At 35.4% G+C, this 15,888-nt stretch overlaps 1 non-coding gene across 1 annotated transcript; it reads left to right on the forward strand.

Moving 5' to 3' along the window:
* The first annotated feature begins 15,671 nt into the window (after positions 1-15,671).
* LOC135004636 (U1 spliceosomal RNA) lies at positions 15,672-15,835 on the forward strand. The gene has a single exon (XR_010205367.1). It is a non-coding gene; the product is annotated as a U1 spliceosomal RNA (small nuclear RNA).
* The last annotated feature ends 53 nt before the right edge of the window (positions 15,836-15,888 follow it).

The raw sequence follows: 15,888 nt of genomic DNA on the forward strand, positions 1-15,888 counted from the left end.
TTTAATATATCACTTGTACATTTTGTATTGCTCTTCTGGTGACAATGTAGTTTGCTTTTGTCAATTACCATTTTAATAATCGGGTAAAGAAAATTAATTGGATTTTTGAAAGAAAACAATACTGTCAATATACTATTAAAACAAATTAAAATGGTAAAAGTTATTGTACTTTAAGTAAAAATAAAAGAGCAAAAATATCAATCCCAGTTTTGGATTACTTTAATTAACAAAAAAAAAAATGCATATAGCAGAGGATAGTTTCAATCTGCCTACCTCTGGGTTATGGACCCAGCATGCTTCCATTACAGTACTCTGCTGCACATGTAAGTGCAAGAGATCCTGAAGCACTCACTCATCATGGGAAAGTACCAATGTGTTTCTTCATTGGTTGCTGGAAGAAACATCTTACAAAAACTCTCCAGATTATTGACTTTTTAAAGTTTTTATAGGAAACGTTCTAGATGAATGCTTATTAGTCTTTGTCAGTATGGACTTTTTGCAAAGTGTCTCTGTGGCGCAATCGGTTAGTGTGTTCAGCTATTAGTCAAAAGGTTGGTGGTTCAATCCCACCCAGGGACGTAATTGACCTTGTGATCAGATTTTGGTGATATTTAAGTAGACAAGTCAAAATTGCAAACCCCCTCTTATGGTGTAGGGTACCTGGCCTTCTCTGATGTAATCAGAGTTAGATTTGATTAAGTGATTTTATAAAAAATCAGCTAGGAAGCACAATTTAGCAGTGGGTTGCAGAGAAAAAGAAAAATGCTGGCAGAAAAATCCAATTGAGTGATTAAACAGCTCTTCATTTTCTGGCTTTATTTTTATGATAACAAATTTGTTCTCTGAAAAGTGTCCACAAAGCCAAGTATCTGATTAACATCTTTGTAGGGATGGTTTTTCACCTATTACTAAATTAAACTTGCTTCATTGGAAAGGCAGCAAGATGCATCCTCATTTCAATATCTACGGAAATAATACAGGTTGACACCAGGAAACATTAACGCCACTGCATCTTTGCTGTTTTCTCATGTGGAAGTCTGTTTAATGTGAAAACAAGGTGATATCTAATTAGCACACAGGTAAGGAATTAAGAAAATCTTTATTTAAGGGTGAAGATGTTTCTCACAAAATCGTTGCCCCAATGCATCATTGAAATTCAAGCTGGAAAGATGATTTTAATATATCACTTGTACATTTTGTATTGCTCTTCTGGTGACAATGTAGTTTGTTTTTGTCAATTACCATTTTAATAATCGGGTAAAGAAAATTAATTGGATTTTTGAAAGAAAACAATACTGTCAATATACTATTAAAACAAATTAAAATGGTAAAAGTTATTGTACTTTAAGTAAAAATAAAAGAGCAAAAATATCAATCCCAGTTTTGGATTACTTTAATTAACAAAAAAAATGCATATAGCAGAGGATAGTTTCAATCTGCCTACCTCTGGGTTATGGACCCAGCATGCTTCCATTACAGTACTCTGCTGCACATGTAAGTGCAAGAGATCCTGAAGCACTCACTCATCATGGGAAAGTACCAATGTGTTTCTTCATTGGTTGATGGAAGAAACATCTTACAAAAACTCTCCACATTATTGACTTTTTAAAATGTTTCTAGGAATCGTTCTAGATGAATGCTTATTAGCCTTTGTCAGTATATAGTTTTGCAAAGTGTCGCTGTGGCGCAATCAGTTAGTGTGTAAGGCTATTAACCAAAAGGTTGGTGGTTCAATCCCACCCAGGGACTTAATTGACCTTGTTATCAGATTTTGGTGATCTTTAAGTAGACAAGTCAAAATTTCAAACCCCCTGTTATGGTGTAGGGTACCTGGCCTTCTCTGATGTAATCAGAGTTAGATTTGATTCAGTGATTTTATAAAAACAGCTAGGAAGCACAATTTAGCAGTGGGTTGCAGAGAAAAAGAAATATGCTGGCAGAAAAATCCAATTGAGTGATTAAACAGCTCTTCATTTTCTGGCTTTATTTTTATGCTAACTAATTTGTTCTCTGAAAAGTGTCCACAAAGCCAAGTATCTGATTAACATATTTGTAGTGATGGTTTTTCACCTATTACTAAATTAAACTTGCTTCATTGGAAAGGCAGCAAGATGCATCCTCATTTCAATATCTACTGAAATAATACAGGTTGACACCAGGAAACATTAACGCCACTGCATCCTTGCTGCTTTCTCATGTGGAAGTCTGTTTAATGTGAAAACAAGGTGATATCTAATTAGCACACAGGTAAGGAATTAAGAAAATCTTTATTTAAGGGTGAAGATGTTTCTCACAAAATCGTTGCCCCAATGCATCATTGAAATTCAAGCTGGAAAGATGATTTTAATATATCACTTGTACATTTTGTATTGCTCTTCTGGTGACAATGTAGTTTGTTTTTGTCAATTACCATTTTAATAATCGGGTAAAGAAAATTAATTGGATTTTTGAAAGAAAACAATACTGTCAATATACTATTAAAACAAATTAAAATGGTAAAAGTTATTGTACTTTAAGTAAAAATAAAAGCTAAAATATCAATCCCAGTTTTGGATTACTTTAATGAACAAAAAAAAAATGCATATAGCAAAGGATAGTTTCAATCTGCCTACCTCTGGGTTATGGGCCCAGCATGCTTCCAGTGCAGTACTCTGCTGCACATGTAAGTGCAAGAGATCCTGAAGCACTCACTCATCATGCGAAAGTACCAATGTGTTTCTTCATTGGTTGCTGGAAGAAACATCTTACAAAAACTCTCCAGATTATTGACTTTTTAAAGTTTTTCTAGGAAACGTTCTAGATGAATGCTTATTAGTCTTTGTCAGTATGTACTTTTTGCAAAGTGTCTCTGTGGCGCAATCGGTTAGTGTGTTCAGCTATTAATCAAAAGGTTGGTGGTTCAATCCCACCCAGGGACGTAATTGACCTTGTGATCAGATTTTGGTGATATTTAAGTAGACAAGTCAAAATTTCGAAAACCCCTGTTATGGTGTAGGGTACCTGGCCTTCTCTGATGTAATCAGAGTTAGATTTGATTCAGTGATTTTATAAAAACAGCTAGGAAGCACAATTTAGCAGTGGGTTGCAGAGAAAAAGAAATATGCTGGCAAAAAAATCCAATTGACTGATTAAACAGCTCTTCATTTTCTGGCTTTATTTTTATGCTAACAAATTTGTTCTCTGAAAAGTGTCCACAAAGCCAAGTATCTGATTAACATCTTTGTAGGGATGGTTTTTCACCTATTACTAAATTAAACTTGCTTCATTGGAAAGGCAGCAAGATGCATCCTCATTTCAATATCTACTGAAATAATACAGGTTGACACCAGGAAACATTAACGCCACTGCATCCTTGCTGCTTTCTCATGTGGAAGTCTGTTTAATGTGAAAACAAGGTGATATCTAATTAGCACACAGGTAAGGAATTAAGAAAATCTTTATTTAAGGGTGAAGATGTTTCTCACAAAATCGTTGCCCCAATGCATCATTGAAATTCAAGCTGGAAAGATGATTTTAATATATCACTTGTACATTTTGTATTGCTCTTCTGGTGACAATGTAGTTTGTTTTTGTCAATTACCATTTTAATAATCGGGTAAAGAAAATTAATTGGATTTTTGAAAGAAAACAATACTGTCAATATACTATTAAAACAAATTAAAATGGTAAAAGTTATTGTACTTTAAATAAAAATAAAAGAGCAAAAATATCAATCCCAGTTTTGGATTACTTTAATTAACAAAAAAAAAATGCATATAGCAGAGGATAGTTTCAATCTGCCTACCTCTGGGTTATGGACCCAGCATGCTTCCATTACAGTACTCTGCTGCACATGTAAGTGCAAGAGATCCTGAAGCACTCACTCATCATGGGAAAGTACCAATGTGTTTCTTCATTGGTTGATGGAAGAAACATCATACAAAAACTCTCCACATTATTGACTTTTTAAAATGTTTCTAGGAATCGTTCTAGATGAATGCTTATTAGCCTTTGTCAGTATGTACTTTTGCAAAGTGTCGCGGTGGCGCAATCAGTTAGTGTGTAAGGCTATTAACCAAAAGGTTGGTGGTTCAATCCCACCCAGGGACTTAATTGACCTTGTTATCAGATTTTGGTGATCTTTAAGTAGACAAGTCAAAATTTCAAACCCCCTGTTATGGTGTAGGGTACCTGGCCTTCTCTGATGTAATCAGAGTTAGATTTGATTCAGTGATTTTATAAAAACAGCTAGGAAGCACAATTTAGCAGTGGGTTGCAGAGAAAAAGAAAAATGCTGGCAGAAAAATCCAATTGAGTGATTAAACAGCTCTTCATTTTCTGGCTTTATTTTTATGCTAACTAATTTGTTCTCTGAAAAGTGTCCACAAAGCCAAGTATCTGATTAACATATTTGTAGGGATGGTTTTTCACCTATTACTAAATTAAACTTGCTTCATTGGAAAGGCAGCAAGATGCATCCTCATTTCAATATCTACTGAAATAATACAGGTTGACACCAGGAAACATTAACGCCACTGCATCCTTGCTGCTTTCTCATGTGGAAGTCTGTTTAATGTGAAAACAAGGTGATATCTAATTAGCACACAGGTAAGGAATTAAGAAAATCTTTATTTAAGGGTGAAGATGTTTCTCACAAAATCGTTGCCCCAATGCATCATTGAAATTCAAGCTGGAAAGATGATTTTAATATATCACTTGTACATTTTGTATTGCTCTTCTGGTGACAATGTAGTTTGTTTTTGTCAATTACCATTTTAATAATAGGGTAAAGAAAATTAAGTGGATTTTTGAAAGAAAACAATACTGTCAATATACTATTAAAACAAATTAAAATGGTAAAAGTTATTGTACTTTAAGTAAAAATAAAAGCTAAAATATCAATCCCAGTTTTGGATTACTTTAATGAACAAAAAAAAATGCATATAGCAAAGGATAGTTTCAATCTGCCTACCTCTGGGTTATGGACCCAGCATGCTTCCATTGCAGTACTCTGCTGCACATGTAAGTGCAAGAGATCCTGAAGCACTCACTCATCATGCGAAAGTACCAATGTGTTTCTTCATTGGTTGCTGGAAGAAACATCTTACAAACACTCTCCAGATTATTGACTTTTTAAAGTTTTTCTAGGAAACGTTCTAGATGAATGCTTATTAGTCTTTGTCAGTATATACTTTTTGCAAAGTGTCTCTGTGGCGCAATCGGTTAGTGTGTTCAGCTATTAATCAAAAGGTTGGTGGTTCAATCCCACCCAGGGACGTAATTGACCTTGTGATCAGATTTTGGTGATATTTAAGTAGACAAGTCAAAATTGCAAACCCCCTCTTATGGTGTAGGGTACCTGGCCTTCTCTGATGTAATCAGAGTTAGATTTGATTCAGTGATTTTATAAAAACAGCTAGGAAGCACAATTTAGCAGTGGGTTGCAGAGAAAAAGAAATATGCTGGCAGAAAAATCCAATTGAGTGATTAAACAGCTCTTCATTTTCTGGCTTTATTTTTATGCTAACTAATTTGTTCTCTGAAAAGTGTCCACAAAGCCAAGTATCTGATTAACATATTTGTAGTGATGGTTTTTCACCTATTACTAAATTAAACTTGCTTCATTGGAAAGGCAGCAAGATGCATCCTCATTTCAATATCTACTGAAATAATACAGGTTGACACCAGGAAACATTAACGCCACTGCATCCTTGTTGCTTTCTCATGTGGAAGTCTGTTTAATGTGAAAACAAGGTGATATCTAATTAGCACACAGGTAAGGAATTAAGAAAATCTTTATTTAAGGGTGAAGATGTTTCTCACAAAATCGTTGCCCCAATGCATCATTGAAATTCAAGCTGGAAAGATGATTTTAATATATCACTTGTACATTTTGTATTGCTCTTCTGGTGACAATGTAGTTTGTTTTTGTCAATTACCATTTTAATAATCGGGTAAAGAAAATTAATTGGATTTTTGAAAGAAAACAATACTGTCAATATACTATTAAAAAAAATTAAAATGGTAAAAGTTATTGTACTTTAAGTAAAAATAAAAGCTAAAATATCAATCCCAGTTTTGGATTACTTTAATGAACAAAAAAAAATGCATATAGCAAAGGATAGTTTCAATCTGCCTACCTCTGGGTTATGGGCCCAGCATGCTTCCAGTGCAGTACTCTGCTGCACATGTAAGTGCAAGAGATCCTGAAGCACTCACTCATCATGCGAAAGTACCAATGTGTTTCTTCATTGGTTGCTGGAAGAAACATCTTACAAAAACTCTCCAGATTATTGACTTTTTAAAGTTTTTCTAGGAAACGTTCTAGATGAATGCTTATTAGTCTTTGTCAGTATGTACTTTTTGCAAAGTGTCTCTGTGGCGCAATCGGTTAGTGTGTTCAGCTATTAATCAAAAGGTTGGTGGTTCAATCCCACCCAGGGACGTAATTGACCTTGTGATCAGATTTTGGTGATATTTAAGTAGACAAGTCAAAATTTCGAAAACCCCTGTTATGGTGTAGGGTACCTGGCCTTCTCTGATGTAATCAGAGTTAGATTTGATTCAGTGATTTTATAGAAACAGCTAGGAAGCACAATTTAGCAGTGGGTTGCAGAGAAAAAGAAATATGCTGGCAAAAAAATCCAATTGACTGATTAAACAGCTCTTCATTTTCTGGCTTTATTTTTATGCTAACAAATTTGTTCTCTGAAAAGTGTCCACAAAGCCAAGTATCTGATTAACATCTTTGTAGGGATGGTTTTTCACCTATTACTAAATTAAACTTGCTTCATTGGAAAGGCAGCAAGATGCATCCTCATTTCAATATCTACTGAAATAATACAGGTTGACACCAGGAAACATTAACGCCACTGCATCCTTGCTGCTTTCTCATGTGGAAGTCTGTTTAATGTGAAAACAAGGTGATATCTAATTAGCACACAGGTAAGGAATTAAGAAAATCTTTATTTAAGGGTGAAGATGTTTCTCACAAAATCGTTGCCCCAATGCATCATTGAAATTCAAGCTGGAAAGATGATTTTAATATATCACTTGTACATTTTGTATTGCTCTTCTGGTGACAATGTAGTTTGCTTTTGTCAATTACCATTTTAATAATCGGGTAAAGAAAATTAATTGGATTTTTGAAAGAAAACAATACTGTCAATATACTATTAAAACAAATTAAAATGGTAAAAGTTATTGTACTTTAAGTAAAAATAAAAGAGCAAAAATATCAATCCCAGTTTTGGATTACTTTAATTAACAAAAAAAAAATGCATATAGCAGAGGATAGTTTCAATCTGCCTACCTCTGGGTTATGGACCCAGCATGCTTCCATTACAGTACTCTGCTGCACATGTAAGTGCAAGAGATCCTGAAGCACTCACTCATCATGGGAAAGTACCAATGTGTTTCTTCATTGGTTGCTGGAAGAAACATCTTACAAAAACTCTCCAGATTAATGACTTTTTAAAGTTTTTCTAGGAAACGTTCTAGATGAATGCTTATTAGTCTTTGTCAGTATGGACTTTTTGCAAAGTGTCTCTGTGGCGCAATCGGTTAGTGTGTTCAGCTATTAGTCAAAAGGTTGGTGGTTCAATCCCACCCAGGGACGTAATTGACCTTGTGATCAGATTTTGGTGATATTTAAGTAGACAAGTCAAAATTGCAAACCCCCTCTTATGGTGTAGGGTACCTGGCCTTCTCTGATGTAATCAGAGTTAGATTTGATTAAGTGATTTTATAAAAAATCAGCTAGGAAGCACAATTTAGCAGTGGGTTGCAGAGAAAAAGAAAAATGCTGGCAGAAAAATCCAATTGAGTGATTAAACAGCTCTTCATTTTCTGGCTTTATTTTTATGATAACAAATTTGTTCTCTGAAAAGTGTCCACAAAGCCAAGTATCTGATTAACATCTTTGTAGGGATGGTTTTTCACCTATTACTAAATTAAACTTGCTTCATTGGAAAGGCAGCAAGATGCATCCTCATTTCAATATCTACGGAAATAATACAGGTTGACACCAGGAAACATTAACGCCACTGCATCTTTGCTGTTTTCTCATGTGGAAGTCTGTTTAATGTGAAAACAAGGTGATATCTAATTAGCACACAGGTAAGGAATTAAGAAAATCTTTATTTAAGGGTGAAGATGTTTCTCACAAAATCGTTGCCCCAATGCATCATTGAAATTCAAGCTGGAAAGATGATTTTAATATATCACTTGTACATTTTGTATTGCTCTTCTGGTGACAATGTAGTTTGTTTTTGTCAATTACCATTTTAATAATCGGGTAAAGAAAATTAATTGGATTTTTGAAAGAAAACAATACTGTCAATATACTATTAAAACAAATTAAAATGGTAAAAGTTATTGTACTTTAAGTAAAAATAAAAGAGCAAAAATATCAATCCCAGTTTTGGATTACTTTAATTAACAAAAAAAATGCATATAGCAGAGGATAGTTTCAATCTGCCTACCTCTGGGTTATGGACCCAGCATGCTTCCATTACAGTACTCTGCTGCACATGTAAGTGCAAGAGATCCTGAAGCACTCACTCATCATGGGAAAGTACCAATGTGTTTCTTCATTGGTTGATGGAAGAAACATCTTACAAAAACTCTCCACATTATTGACTTTTTAAAATGTTTCTAGGAATCGTTCTAGATGAATGCTTATTAGCCTTTGTCAGTATATAGTTTTGCAAAGTGTCGCTGTGGCGCAATCAGTTAGTGTGTAAGGCTATTAACCAAAAGGTTGGTGGTTCAATCCCACCCAGGGACTTAATTGACCTTGTTATCAGATTTTGGTGATCTTTAAGTAGACAAGTCAAAATTTCAAACCCCCTGTTATGGTGTAGGGTACCTGGCCTTCTCTGATGTAATCAGAGTTAGATTTGATTCAGTGATTTTATAAAAACAGCTAGGAAGCACAATTTAGCAGTGGGTTGCAGAGAAAAAGAAATATGCTGGCAGAAAAATCCAATTGAGTGATTAAACAGCTCTTCATTTTCTGGCTTTATTTTTATGCTAACTAATTTGTTCTCTGAAAAGTGTCCACAAAGCCAAGTATCTGATTAACATATTTGTAGTGATGGTTTTTCACCTATTACTAAATTAAACTTGCTTCATTGGAAAGGCAGCAAGATGCATCCTCATTTCAATATCTACTGAAATAATACAGGTTGACACCAGGAAACATTAACGCCACTGCATCCTTGCTGCTTTCTCATGTGGAAGTCTGTTTAATGTGAAAACAAGGTGATATCTAATTAGCACACAGGTAAGGAATTAAGAAAATCTTTATTTAAGGGTGAAGATGTTTCTCACAAAATCGTTGCCCCAATGCATCATTGAAATTCAAGCTGGAAAGATGATTTTAATATATCACTTGTACATTTTGTATTGCTCTTCTGGTGACAATGTAGTTTGTTTTTGTCAATTACCATTTTAATAATCGGGTAAAGAAAATTAATTGGATTTTTGAAAGAAAACAATACTGTCAATATACTATTAAAACAAATTAAAATGGTAAAAGTTATTGTACTTTAAGTAAAAATAAAAGCTAAAATATCAATCCCAGTTTTGGATTACTTTAATGAACAAAAAAAAAATGCATATAGCAAAGGATAGTTTCAATCTGCCTACCTCTGGGTTATGGGCCCAGCATGCTTCCAGTGCAGTACTCTGCTGCACATGTAAGTGCAAGAGATCCTGAAGCACTCACTCATCATGCGAAAGTACCAATGTGTTTCTTCATTGGTTGCTGGAAGAAACATCTTACAAAAACTCTCCAGATTATTGACTTTTTAAAGTTTTTCTAGGAAACGTTCTAGATGAATGCTTATTAGTCTTTGTCAGTATGTACGTTTTGCAAAGTGTCTCTGTGGCGCAATCGGTTAGTGTGTTCAGCTATTAATCAAAAGGTTGGTGGTTCAATCCCACCCAGGGACGTAATTGACCTTGTGATCAGATTTTGGTGATATTTAAGTAGACAAGTCAAAATTTCGAAAACCCCTGTTATGGTGTAGGGTACCTGGCCTTCTCTGATGTAATCAGAGTTAGATTTGATTCAGTGATTTTATAAAAACAGCTAGGAAGCACAATTTAGCAGTGGGTTGCAGAGAAAAAGAAATATGCTGGCAAAAAAATCCAATTGACTGATTAAACAGCTCTTCATTTTCTGGCTTTATTTTTATGCTAACAAATTTGTTCTCTGAAAAGTGTCCACAAAGCCAAGTATCTGATTAACATCTTTGTAGGGATGGTTTTTCACCTATTACTAAATTAAACTTGCTTCATTGGAAAGGCAGCAAGATGCATCCTCATTTCAATATCTACTGAAATAATACAGGTTGACACCAGGAAACATTAACGCCACTGCATCCTTGCTGCTTTCTCATGTGGAAGTCTGTTTAATGTGAAAACAAGGTGATATCTAATTAGCACACAGGTAAGGAATTAAGAAAATCTTTATTTAAGGGTGAAGATGTTTCTCACAAAATCGTTGCCCCAATGCATCATTGAAATTCAAGCTGGAAAGATGATTTTAATATATCACTTGTACATTTTGTATTGCTCTTCTGGTGACAATGTAGTTTGTTTTTGTCAATTACCATTTTAATAATCGGGTAAAGAAAATTAATTGGATTTTTGAAAGAAAACAATACTGTCAATATACTATTAAAACAAATTAAAATGGTAAAAGTTATTGTACTTTAAGTAAAAATAAAAGCTAAAATATCAATCCCAGTTTTGGATTACTTTAATGAACAAAAAAAAATGCATATAGCAAAGGATAGTTTCAATCTGCCTACCTCTGGGTTATGGGCCCAGCATGCTTCCAGTGCAGTACTCTGCTGCACATGTAAGTGCAAGAGATCCTGAAGCACTCACTCATCATGCGAAAGTACCAATGTGTTTCTTCATTGGTTGCTGGAAGAAACATCTTACAAAAACTCTCCAGATTATTGACTTTTTAAAGTTTTTCTAGGAAACGTTCTAGATGAATGCTTATTAGTCTTTGTCAGTATGTACTTTTTGCAAAGTGTCTCTGTGGCGCAATCGGTTAGTGTGTTCAGCTATTAATCAAAAGGTTGGTGGTTCAATCCCACCCAGGGATGTAATTGACCTTGTGATCAGATTTTGGTGATATTTAAGTAGACAAGTCAAAATTTCGAAAACCCCTGTTATGGTGTAGGGTACCTGGCCTTCTCTGATGTAATCAGAGTTAGATTTGATTCAGTGATTTTATAAAAACAGCTAGGAAGCACAATTTAGCAGTGGGTTGCAGAGAAAAAGAAATATGCTGGCAAAAAAATCCAATTGACTGATTAAACAGCTCTTCATTTTCTGGCTTTATTTTTATGCTAACAAATTTGTTCTCTGAAAAGTGTCCACAAAGCCAAGTATCTGATTAACATCTTTGTAGGGATGGTTTTTCACCTATTACTAAATTAAACTTGCTTCATTGGAAAGGCAGCAAGATGCATCCTCATTTCAATATCTACTGAAATAATACAGGTTGACACCAGGAAACATTAACGCCACTGCATCCTTGCTGCTTTCTCATGTGGAAGTCTGTTTAATGTGAAAACAAGGTGATATCTAATTAGCACACAGGTAAGGAATTAAGAAAATCTTTATTTAAGGGTGAAGATGTTTCTCACAAAATCGTTGCCCCAATGCATCATTGAAATTCAAGCTGGAAAGATGATTTTAATATATCACTTGTACATTTTGTATTGCTCTTCTGGTGACAATGTAGTTTGCTTTTGTCAATAACCATTTTAATAATCGGGTAAAGAAAATTAATTGGATTTTTGAAAGAAAACAATACTGTCAATATACTATTAAAACAAATTAAAATGGTAAAAGTTATTGTACTTTAAGTAAAAATAAAAGAGCAAAAATATCAATCCCAGTTTTGGATTACTTTAATTAACAAAAAAAAAATGCATATAGCAGAGGATAGTTTCAATCTGCCTACCTCTGGGTTATGGACCCAGCATGCTTCCATTACAGTACTCTGCTGCACATGTAAGTGCAAGAGATCCTGAAGCACTCACTCATCATGGGAAAGTACCAATGTGTTTCTTCATTGGTTGATGGAAGAAACATCATACAAAAACTCTCCACATTATTGACTTTTTAAAATGTTTCTAGGAATCGTTCTAGATGAATGCTTATTAGCCTTTGTCAGTATGTACTTTTGCAAAGTGTCGCGGTGGCGCAATCAGTTAGTGTGTAAGGCTATTAACCAAAAGGTTGGTGGTTCAATCCCACCCAGGGACTTAATTGACCTTGTTATCAGATTTTGGTGATCTTTAAGTAGACAAGTCAAAATTTCAAACCCCCTGTTATGGTGTAGGGTACCTGGCCTTCTCTGATGTAATCAGAGTTAGATTTGATTCAGTGATTTTATAAAAACAGCTAGGAAGCACAATTTAGCAGTGGGTTGCAGAGAAAAAGAAAAATGCTGGCAGAAAAATCCAATTGAGTGATTAAACAGCTCTTCATTTTCTGGCTTTATTTTTATGCTAACTAATTTGTTCTCTGAAAAGTGTCCACAAAGCCAAGTATCTGATTAACATATTTGTAGGGATGGTTTTTCACCTATTACTAAATTAAACTTGCTTCATTGGAAAGGCAGCAAGATGCATCCTCATTTCAATATCTACTGAAATAATACAGGTTGACACCAGGAAACATTAACGCCACTGCATCCTTGCTGCTTTCTCATGTGGAAGTCTGTTTAATGTGAAAACAAGGTGATATCTAATTAGCACACAGGTAAGGAATTAAGAAAATCTTTATTTAAGGGTGAAGATGTTTCTCACAAAATCGTTGCCCCAATGCATCATTGAAATTCAAGCTGGAAAGATGATTTTAATATATCACTTGTACATTTTGTATTGCTCTTCTGGTGACAATGTAGTTTGTTTTTGTCAATTACCATTTTAATAATAGGGTAAAGAAAATTAAGTGGATTTTTGAAAGAAAACAATACTGTCAATATACTATTAAAACAAATTAAAATGGTAAAAGTTATTGTACTTTAAGTAAAAATAAAAGCTAAAATATCAATCCCAGTTTTGGATTACTTTAATGAACAAAAAAAAATGCATATAGCAAAGGATAGTTTCAATCTGCCTACCTCTGGGTTATGGACCCAGCATGCTTCCATTGCAGTACTCTGCTGCACATGTAAGTGCAAGAGATCCTGAAGCACTCACTCATCATGCGAAAGTACCAATGTGTTTCTTCATTGGTTGCTGGAAGAAACATCTTACAAACACTCTCCAGATTATTGACTTTTTAAAGTTTTTCTAGGAAACGTTCTAGATGAATGCTTATTAGTCTTTGTCAGTATATACTTTTCGCAAAGTGTCTCTGTGGCGCAATCGGTTAGTGTGTGCAGCTATTAATCAAAAGGTTGGTGGTTCAATCCCACCCAGGGACGTAATTGACCTTGTGATCAGATTTTGGTGATATTTAAGTAGACAAGTCAAAATTGCAAACCCCCTCTTATGGTGTAGGGTACCTGGCCTTCTCTGATGTAATCAGAGTTAGATTTGATTCAGTGATGTTATAAAAACAGCTAGGAAGCACAATTTAGCAGTGGGTTGCAGAGAAAAAGAAATATGCTGGCAGAAAAATCCAATTGAATGATTAAACAGCTCTTCATTTTCTGGCTTTATTTTTATGCTAACTAATTTGTTCTCTGAAAAGTGTCCACAAAGCCAAGTATCTGATTAACATATTTGTAGTGATGGTTTTTCACCTATTACTAAATTAAACTTGCTTCATTGGAAAGGCAGCAAGATGCATCCTCATTTCAATATCTACTGAAATAATACAGGTTGACACCAGGAAACATTAACGCCACTGCATCCTTGCTGCTTTCTCATGTGGAAGTCTGTTTAATGTGAAAACAAGGTGATATCTAATTAGCACACAGGTAAGGAATTAAGAAAATCTTTATTTAAGGGTGAAGATGTTTCTCACAAAATCGTTGCCCCAATGCATCATTGAAATTCAAGCTGAAAAGATGATTTTAATATATCACTTGTACATTTTGTATTGCTCTTCTGGTGACAATGTAGTTTGTTTTTGTCAATTACCATTTTAATAATCGGGTAAAGAAAATTAATTGGATTTTTGAAAGAAAACAATACTGTCAATATACTATTAAAAAAAATTAAAATGGTAAAAGTTATTGTACTTTAAGTAAAAATAAAAGCTAAAATATCAATCCCAGTTTTGGATTACTTTAATGAACAAAAAAAAAATGCATATAGCAAAGGATAGTTTCAATCTGCCTACCTCTGGGTTATGGGCCCAGCATGCTTCCAGTGCAGTACTCTGCTGCACATGTAAGTGCAAGAGATCCTGAAGCACTCACTCATCATGCGAAAGTACCAATGTGTTTCTTCATTGGTTGCTGGAAGAAACATCTTACAAAAACTCTCCAGATTATTGACTTTTTAAAGTTTTTCTAGGAAACGTTCTAGATGAATGCTTATTAGTCTTTGTCAGTATGTACTTTTTGCTAAGTGTCTCTGTGGCGCAATCGGTTAGTGTGTTCAGCTATTAATCAAAAGGTTGGTGGTTCAATCCCACCCAGGGACGTAATTGACCTTGTGATCAGATTTTGGTGATATTTAAGTAGACAAGTCAAAATTTCGAAAACCCCTGTTATGGTGTAGGGTACCTGGCCTTCTCTGATGTAATCAGAGTTAGATTTGATTCAGTGATTTTATAAAAACAGCTAGGAAGCACAATTTAGCAGTGGGTTGCAGAGAAAAAAGAAATATGCTGGCAAAAAAATCCAATTGACTGATTAAACAGCTCTTCATTTTCTGGCTTTATTTTTATGCTAACATGAAGGTGCTTCTCCCAGGGCAAGGCTCACCCATAGCACTCTGGGTGTGCTGCCCCTGCGATTTCCCCAAATGTGGGAAACTTGACTGCATAATTTGTGTTTCCCCTGGTCGGCTCTCGTATAATTCAGATCTCTTTGTCTCAGGTCTCTCTCCAGCCTAGTTTGCTGTCTGTTTCCACTTCTCTTTTCTTCAGCCGCTCCCTTCTATACCCTTGTGCACTATCCTGACTTCTCCTCCAGTCTGCTTACTTTGTGCCTTCCAATGCACAATGCAAACTACAGGAAGTGCTGCAGGGCCCACACCCTTTTACTTGCCTTACAGAGCAGCTCTGGAGCTGTTACAGTGCCCAGCTGCTGCAAGAAATCAGCTTGAATGCTTCAGGGGATGGGGCATGGCCAACATGAGCCCCACACCAAAGGAGGGTGGAGGTGTTTAATGCGAACTAGGGGTCATCCAAGCACCGCAAAAGGCCGCCATGCCCTGCACGCCCATTTTCTCTTTTCATATGCAGATGAGGGTTGAAGCCAACTTTGACCCACTGCTTGGATGACATCACCGTATGCAAATCCGTCTTCTGCAGAACTTCCCCCAGGAATGCTTGCACTAGTTGTTGCATTTGGTTTGTTGTTTGGGGGTGCTTCAGTATTAGGCAGCCTTCTGCCCTCCCATGTTCATCTGAAAATATGTGTTCTCCCTGCAGTTGTTGTCCCCAGATGAGAGTTCCCTTGTGCTGCCTCAGTTGAATCTCCTTTACTTGACAGAGATGTGCATGAGCAGCGGCCCTCCCCAGCCCTATTCCAAATCATACTTATTTTGCATAGGAGATACCATGGTCATGAAGATTGTTCTCCCAGGGTGAGGTTCATTCATTGCATTTTGGGTATGCTGACCCCTGTGATTTCCCCAAATGTGGGAAACTTGACTGCATTATTTGTGGTAGTGGGGGACTGTGTTTGTGCTTTCCTCTGGTCAGCTCTGGTAAAAGTCAGATTTCTTTGTCTCAGATTTTCCTCTAGCCTTG

The sequence above is a fragment of the Pseudophryne corroboree genome, unplaced genomic scaffold (assembly GCF_028390025.1).
Source record: "Pseudophryne corroboree isolate aPseCor3 unplaced genomic scaffold, aPseCor3.hap2 scaffold_195, whole genome shotgun sequence".
Lineage (NCBI taxonomy): Eukaryota > Metazoa > Chordata > Amphibia > Anura > Myobatrachidae > Pseudophryne > Pseudophryne corroboree.